Source organism: Mus caroli, chromosome 4, assembly GCF_900094665.2.
Source record: "Mus caroli chromosome 4, CAROLI_EIJ_v1.1, whole genome shotgun sequence".
Taxonomy (NCBI): Eukaryota; Metazoa; Chordata; class Mammalia; order Rodentia; family Muridae; genus Mus; species Mus caroli.
Genome location: NC_034573.1, coordinates 19,754,155 through 19,760,154, shown reverse-complemented (window position 1 = coordinate 19,760,154; position 6,000 = coordinate 19,754,155). Strand labels below are relative to the sequence as shown.

At 39.8% G+C, this 6,000-nt stretch overlaps 1 protein-coding gene across 7 annotated transcripts in view; it reads left to right on the top strand.

Moving 5' to 3' along the window:
- Window positions 1–6,000, top strand: part of Klhl32 (kelch like family member 32) — a 225,317-nt gene that overhangs the window by 36,823 nt on the left and 182,494 nt on the right. Inside the window, exon 1 of one of the 7 annotated variants that reach the window (XM_029476832.1) lies at window positions 5,153–5,212. The exons of the other annotated variants lie outside the window; for them this stretch is intronic. The gene's annotated coding sequence lies outside the window, so the exon portion shown is untranslated. Of the gene's footprint in view, window positions 1–5,152; window positions 5,213–6,000 lie in introns of those variants that run through there. 7 annotated transcript variants of the gene reach the window in all.

Here is a 6,000-nt window from a genome sequence, read left to right as displayed (position 1 = left end):
ACACACACACACACACACACACACACACACACACACACACACACACACCACAAAAGCTTGGCATGGTAGAGCATGCTTATAATCCATCTTTGGGGAGGTTGAGGCAGGTGGATCACTGGCACTTGCTTGTTAGACAGCCTAACTCAATCTGCAAGCCCCAGGCCAGCAAGAGACCATCTCACAAAGAAAATGGACAGCACTTGAGTAGGGACATCTAAAGTTGATTTCTGGCCTCTACATGGACACATGTGCATGCGTGTACACATACACATACAGAGAAAAGGTAGAAAGAGAGAGAGAAGGCTAATGGTAAAAAGCAGAGAAAGACATGCAATGCATATGGTCATGTTAGGAAGAACAAATAACTTGCTATTCTTGACATCCAAGGTGACTCAAGGGAAGAGGTTAAGGATAATAACTTCATTTTGTACTTCTGCCAAAGCAAAGAATAAAGATAGAAATGAAGGCAGAGATGCTGGTCTTTGATTTGACCTTCAGTTGCCTAGTAGGCCCAGGTGAGAAGTCAATGATTTTTAGCAAAAGCAGCCTGTGGTTCTGAAGAACCCACTATGAATTAGGATCCCACAACCTCTTCATTGAATTGAAATCATTTGCTCAGTGGCTCCCAGGGCTCACACAAACACTGGCACATATTAGTTCATTATAAAAGATATGACAAAGGCTACAGATGAAGGTTGCACAGGTTGAGGTGTGGGAGGAGCAAATTTGCTGCTCTGTGCTTTCTGGCATTGTGGTTCTGTAGGAGCTCTCATCCAGAAGGCTGGTGAAGTCTTTCCTCCAGGGCTTTATGAATCATTCATTCTATAAACATGACAAAGCATGCATAACCATAATGATATGTTACTGAGTAAACAGGGCATACTGAGCAGAATAAACTCAGTGCAGGAGCACAGGAAGACCATTCTTCTTCCTCACTCCCTATACCTGGGTGACAAACAAGATGAGGTCTGAACACTTCTCTATGGCCAACTATGAAATAGAAAGCCAGAAAGGCAAGAGCTATGTAGGAAACAGGACCTTCTGGTGTCTATGACCTGTTTTGAACCATGTGTCATACTGTATAGTAGCTTCCCAGAAGAATCTCTCCAGGTCATCAGCACGTAGAATTTGATCTGTACATTTTCAGTGGGTACAAACATTTCAGTCGACAGCATGAATCTCATGCTATTGTCTTCAAGTCCAGTGTCATACATATTTTTTTCATTGATAGAAATTGGAGTTTTTTTCTTTGCATCCCCTTTGCCAAGTTGGAACTCATTTTTTCATGGTTTTGCTAAGTCATTTATTATGTGCCCAGTTTCAGTAATTTGTATGGCTTTTATTTCTTGCATTAATTGAAATTGTATGTTCATTGTTGTAAAATGTCTTCATTCTAGCATCTGTGCTGTAATTTCCTCAAGACAAAGATGAAGAAACATTTGTTTTAATTCAACACTACCAGATTCAGAATGTGTGTCACAATCAGTATAAATATTTTAATGAATGGATGCTTCCCTTTATATACCATTTTTTACTCTTTGGTAAGTGGCATTTCGAGAAATTGAGTGACTTCATGAAGGTCACAGAAACAACCTTGAGGCCAGGATGTACAACCGGGAACCATTGTTTTTGTGAGGATACTGTAACATGCCTCCAGGTTGTACAGGATCTTCACTTTACAGAGTTGTAATGCAGGTCTCTTATTTAAGAGTGTGCTGTCCTTACATGGAACACCATCTTCTTTCCCTGCACCCTTCAGTGCCTCTGGAGTTAACCTTTGCTCAGCACTGTAGGGACGAATTCCTTTCACATGGGCAGCGTAAGCCTGCAACCTTCAGCATCTCAGTTTGCCGAGCTCCTGTTCCCTCCCTGCCAAATCTATTAATTTATACAGTGATAGGTTGTTCTGAGGATTAAATGAGAAGCACAAGTACCAACCACTCCTGTGAACAAGAGCATTTCCGCTTGTAATGTAGAGGCAAGCCAGGCTTCAACTTCTCAAAGTGGAGAGGTGGGACAAGTTAATGAATGTTTTCAAGGTGCCGCTCTAATCTTAGAAAATTTGAAATGAGAAAAACTTGTACAGTGAAGAAAATGCCAGCTGTCTTATGCTCTTAGGATAACTGCCAATGTGAATGACCTACCTTATCTGGTAGTTTGAAAGCTCTTAAAGGGAGGGCATTGTTTTATTTTTCTTGAGTGTCTAATTATACCTTGTTCAGTGGATACTAGAAACATATTAAACACTTAATAAATCTTTGATGAGTGAGTTTTAAAATCCATCATTAAAACAACCTCTCTATTTTAAATTTCTATTGGGACTGTTTTCATCAGAAGTTTGGGATCTCTACGCCATATATTTTCTCTCAGTAGGTTTTCCATGATCAGTGGAAATGATCTTGTACTGCCTGGCTAAGAACTGTTTTATACAGAGATTTTAATGCATTAAAATAATTACATTTATGAAGTACATTCTGTATTGTAGCTAGGTCCTGTGAAGGTTCTCTGTCCCAGTATTGGGAAATGCCAGGACCAGGAATGGGAGTGGGTGGGTTGGGGAGCAGGGGGCGGGGAAGGGGGGACTAGGAAAGGGGATAACATTTGAAATGTAAATAAAGAAAATATCTAATTAAAAAAGGAAGGATTCATCGTAAAGCTTTTTGTATTTTGTGACTGTTAATTGCCCTGTAAGCTTAGAAAGTTTAATACCCCAAGAATTTGCAATAACTGAGTACTCTGATTCTAATCACACTGAAGGTCAGTCTGCTGAGGCTTATGCACTTGAAGAATTGCTACACACTCCCATGCTAAAGTCTAGGCCTTTGTTTCACAACTACCTTCAGTTTGTGTCCACATAGAAACCACACAGAACCTGTGTCTAAGTATTCTTGATACTTACAATAATACCAGCAAAATGAAGAGTTGTCTAAAAAAATAAAAAAGAAAAGAATAATTTATATATCTACTAATAAAGTGCATAAGACATTTTGCCATCTGTAAACATTTAGAGGGGGTCATTCAGTTTAGTTTTAATCGGCATCAGAGCTGTACAAAATTCTTTAATAAAAAAAGTTTTCTTGGAATATTTGAGAAAAGCACCTCAGGATGTTATAATTGCAGGTTAGGTTATTTTGACAAGACTGTGTAACTGATCCAAGCATTTTGAGTTTCTATTCGTAGAACATGATGGAGCTAAAAATTAAAGTCTAAACTGAAGAGGGGTGCACTCTCACAGCTGGGAGAGATACTCACACAGCAGATTTTCATTTGATTCAAAAGGTCTCCAAGTACATGTACTGGGATGGCTCAGTGTTTTATCCTTGAAGAAATTCTGTATATATAGTATAGCACTTTATTCATTTAACTAATAAATTTTACAGTGTAAGTGGAAGCATTATGGTTCAGTCTGCAGATCATCTCTCATTAAGATCTCATGCTTTCCATTAAAGATGGAAATACATTGTATTTTTATTCTTTTTGCTTTGGGATTTTTTTTTTTTGAGAATAATAGTAGTAGTGCCTGAGGAATAGTTCAGAATAGTGAACATATAGGTGTGGATCTGGTCCATCTAAACAACATCACCAAATAAGATACATGGGAAGCAATGGGTATGATTGGGACAGGTGCCAAAACTGTGGCTGTCCAAAATGAGAGGTCACTCCACTGAATCCCTGACTGGCAGGGACTGGCTTATGAGTAAAAGGAGGCTGAAATAGTATAAAAGATCCTTCCCCATCCTGGAATTATAAAGAATGGTGATTGTGCTGTTGAGTGTGGTATAGGTGCTATTGGAACATATAAGAGAAAGCAGAGAAGTGACATTGGAGATATGTGTAGGATGGTTACCAAATATCAAGTCACAAGAGGAGGACTAGAAAGTTCCGAGTGGTGAAGGGAGCAGTTAAAATTGCAGTTACTGTTCTATTGATGTGAAGAGAAACCACAACCAACTCTTATAAGGAAAGCATTTAATGCACGGCTTGCTTACAGTTTCAGAGATTAGTCCATTATCATCATGGCAGGGAGCATGGCAGCAAGCATGATGCTGTTGAAGCAGCTGAGAGCTCAGGCAAGGAAGCAAGTGGGGTGGGGAGTAGGGAGAGAGAGAGAGAGACCGATTTGGGAGAGGGTATGCACGGGCTTTTGAAACATTGAAGCCCACTCACAGTGACAAACTTCTAAAAAGGCCACACCCATTCCAACTACTTGTAACCCTTTCAAACAGTTCTACAGTTCTACTACCTAATGGCTAAGCATATAAACAGATGAACCTATAGAGACCATTCTTATGCAAACATTGCCCACTAACTGCTTTTTCTAGTCCAAAGTTCCAAAGTCTTTGCTGTATTCCTCCAACAAACAGCATAGCCAGGACTATCACAGCAACACCCCACTTCTGGTACCAACTCTCTCTTAGTCCACATTCTATCACTGTGAAGAGATACTATGACCAAGGCAACACTTATAAAAGGAACCATCTACAATTTTAGAGGTTTAACCCACTATTATCACAGCAGGAGCATGGCTGCAGGCATGGCAATGGGGCAGGAGCTGAAAGCCACTTATTGATCCATGTTCAGTGAGAAAAAGGGAGAGACAAACTGGATTTGGAATGGGCTTTTGAAACGTCAAACTCCAACCCTAAATAACACACTTCTTTCAACTGTACCACACCTCAATCCTTCTCTCAAACAGTTCTTCTCCATGGTGACTCAGCATTCAACTTTATGAGTCAGTGGGTCCATTTTCATTCACATCACCACAGGGGCAAAAGTTCTGAAGAAACAACACTGTATCTCACTGAGGGCTATGAAGGGATGCCTAAGCCTACTCCTTGGCTGTGGATTTTGCATTTTGTGTGAGTCTCTCTTTCCATTGTCTTCCTTCTATGTGTACATCTCCAGACCAATTCATCCCTTTTATAAAGACATTGTTCACAGTAAATTGTGGCCTGTTTTAGTTTCATTCACGTTGTTGTGATAAGATACTCTTACCAAAAACAACTTAGGGAAGGAAAGAGTTAATTCAGCCTACAATTCATGATCACAATCTATCAGGGAAGTCAAGGAAGGAACTCAAGGGAGAAACTTGAAGGCAGTCCTGCATGCTAGTCTACACAGCAATACTTCTGATCAAGAAACTCACTTCATAGCCAAGCAGTTTACAGCAGGAACCATTCATGGAGGATGCTGTTGGATGGCTGACTCACAGGTAGGCTTGGTTATGCTCAACTTTTCTCTCATATAGTCTAGAACCAACTGCCCAAGGAGTGGTGTTTCCTACAGTAGGATGGACCTTCTTATACCAACTAACAATAAAGAAATTCACCCACACACATATAACCTATATCCACAGGTCAACGTGATCTAGGTAATTCCTCAACTGAGGCTTTTTTCTCAGGTGATTCTAGATTGTGGCAAGTTACCATACAAAACTAACCAACGCAGAGACCATCTTGATAACCTTGTGTGTTATTCAGGGTTCGTCAGAGTAACAGATCTTATGGAGTGATTCTCTCTACATAAATATATAGAAAGGGAATTTATTAGAATGATTTATAGGCTGTGGTCCAGCTAATTCAACAATGACTGCCTTTGAAAGGAAGGTTCAAGAATCCAATAGTTGTTCAATCCATAAGGCTGGATGTCTGAGCTTGTCTTGAGCAAATGCTGGAATCCCAAAGAAGAATAGACTTGCTAGCAAGGGCAAGAATAAGCAAAGAGAGAGCAAGCTTCCTTATTCCGTGTCTTTTATGTAGGCTGCCAACAGAAGGCGTGGTCCAAATTAAAAGTAGAGTTTCCCACCTTGAATGATCTGGAGTTAAAAGTTTACCTTCCCATCTCAAAATCTGGATTAGTAGTGTGTCTTCCCACTTCAAATGATTTAATTAAAAAACAAACCCTCACAGGTGTTCCTATTCATTTGAATTTTAGTTAATTCCAGATATAGTGAAGTCCACAAGAATAGCCATCTTACCACATATACTTGATTATATCAGC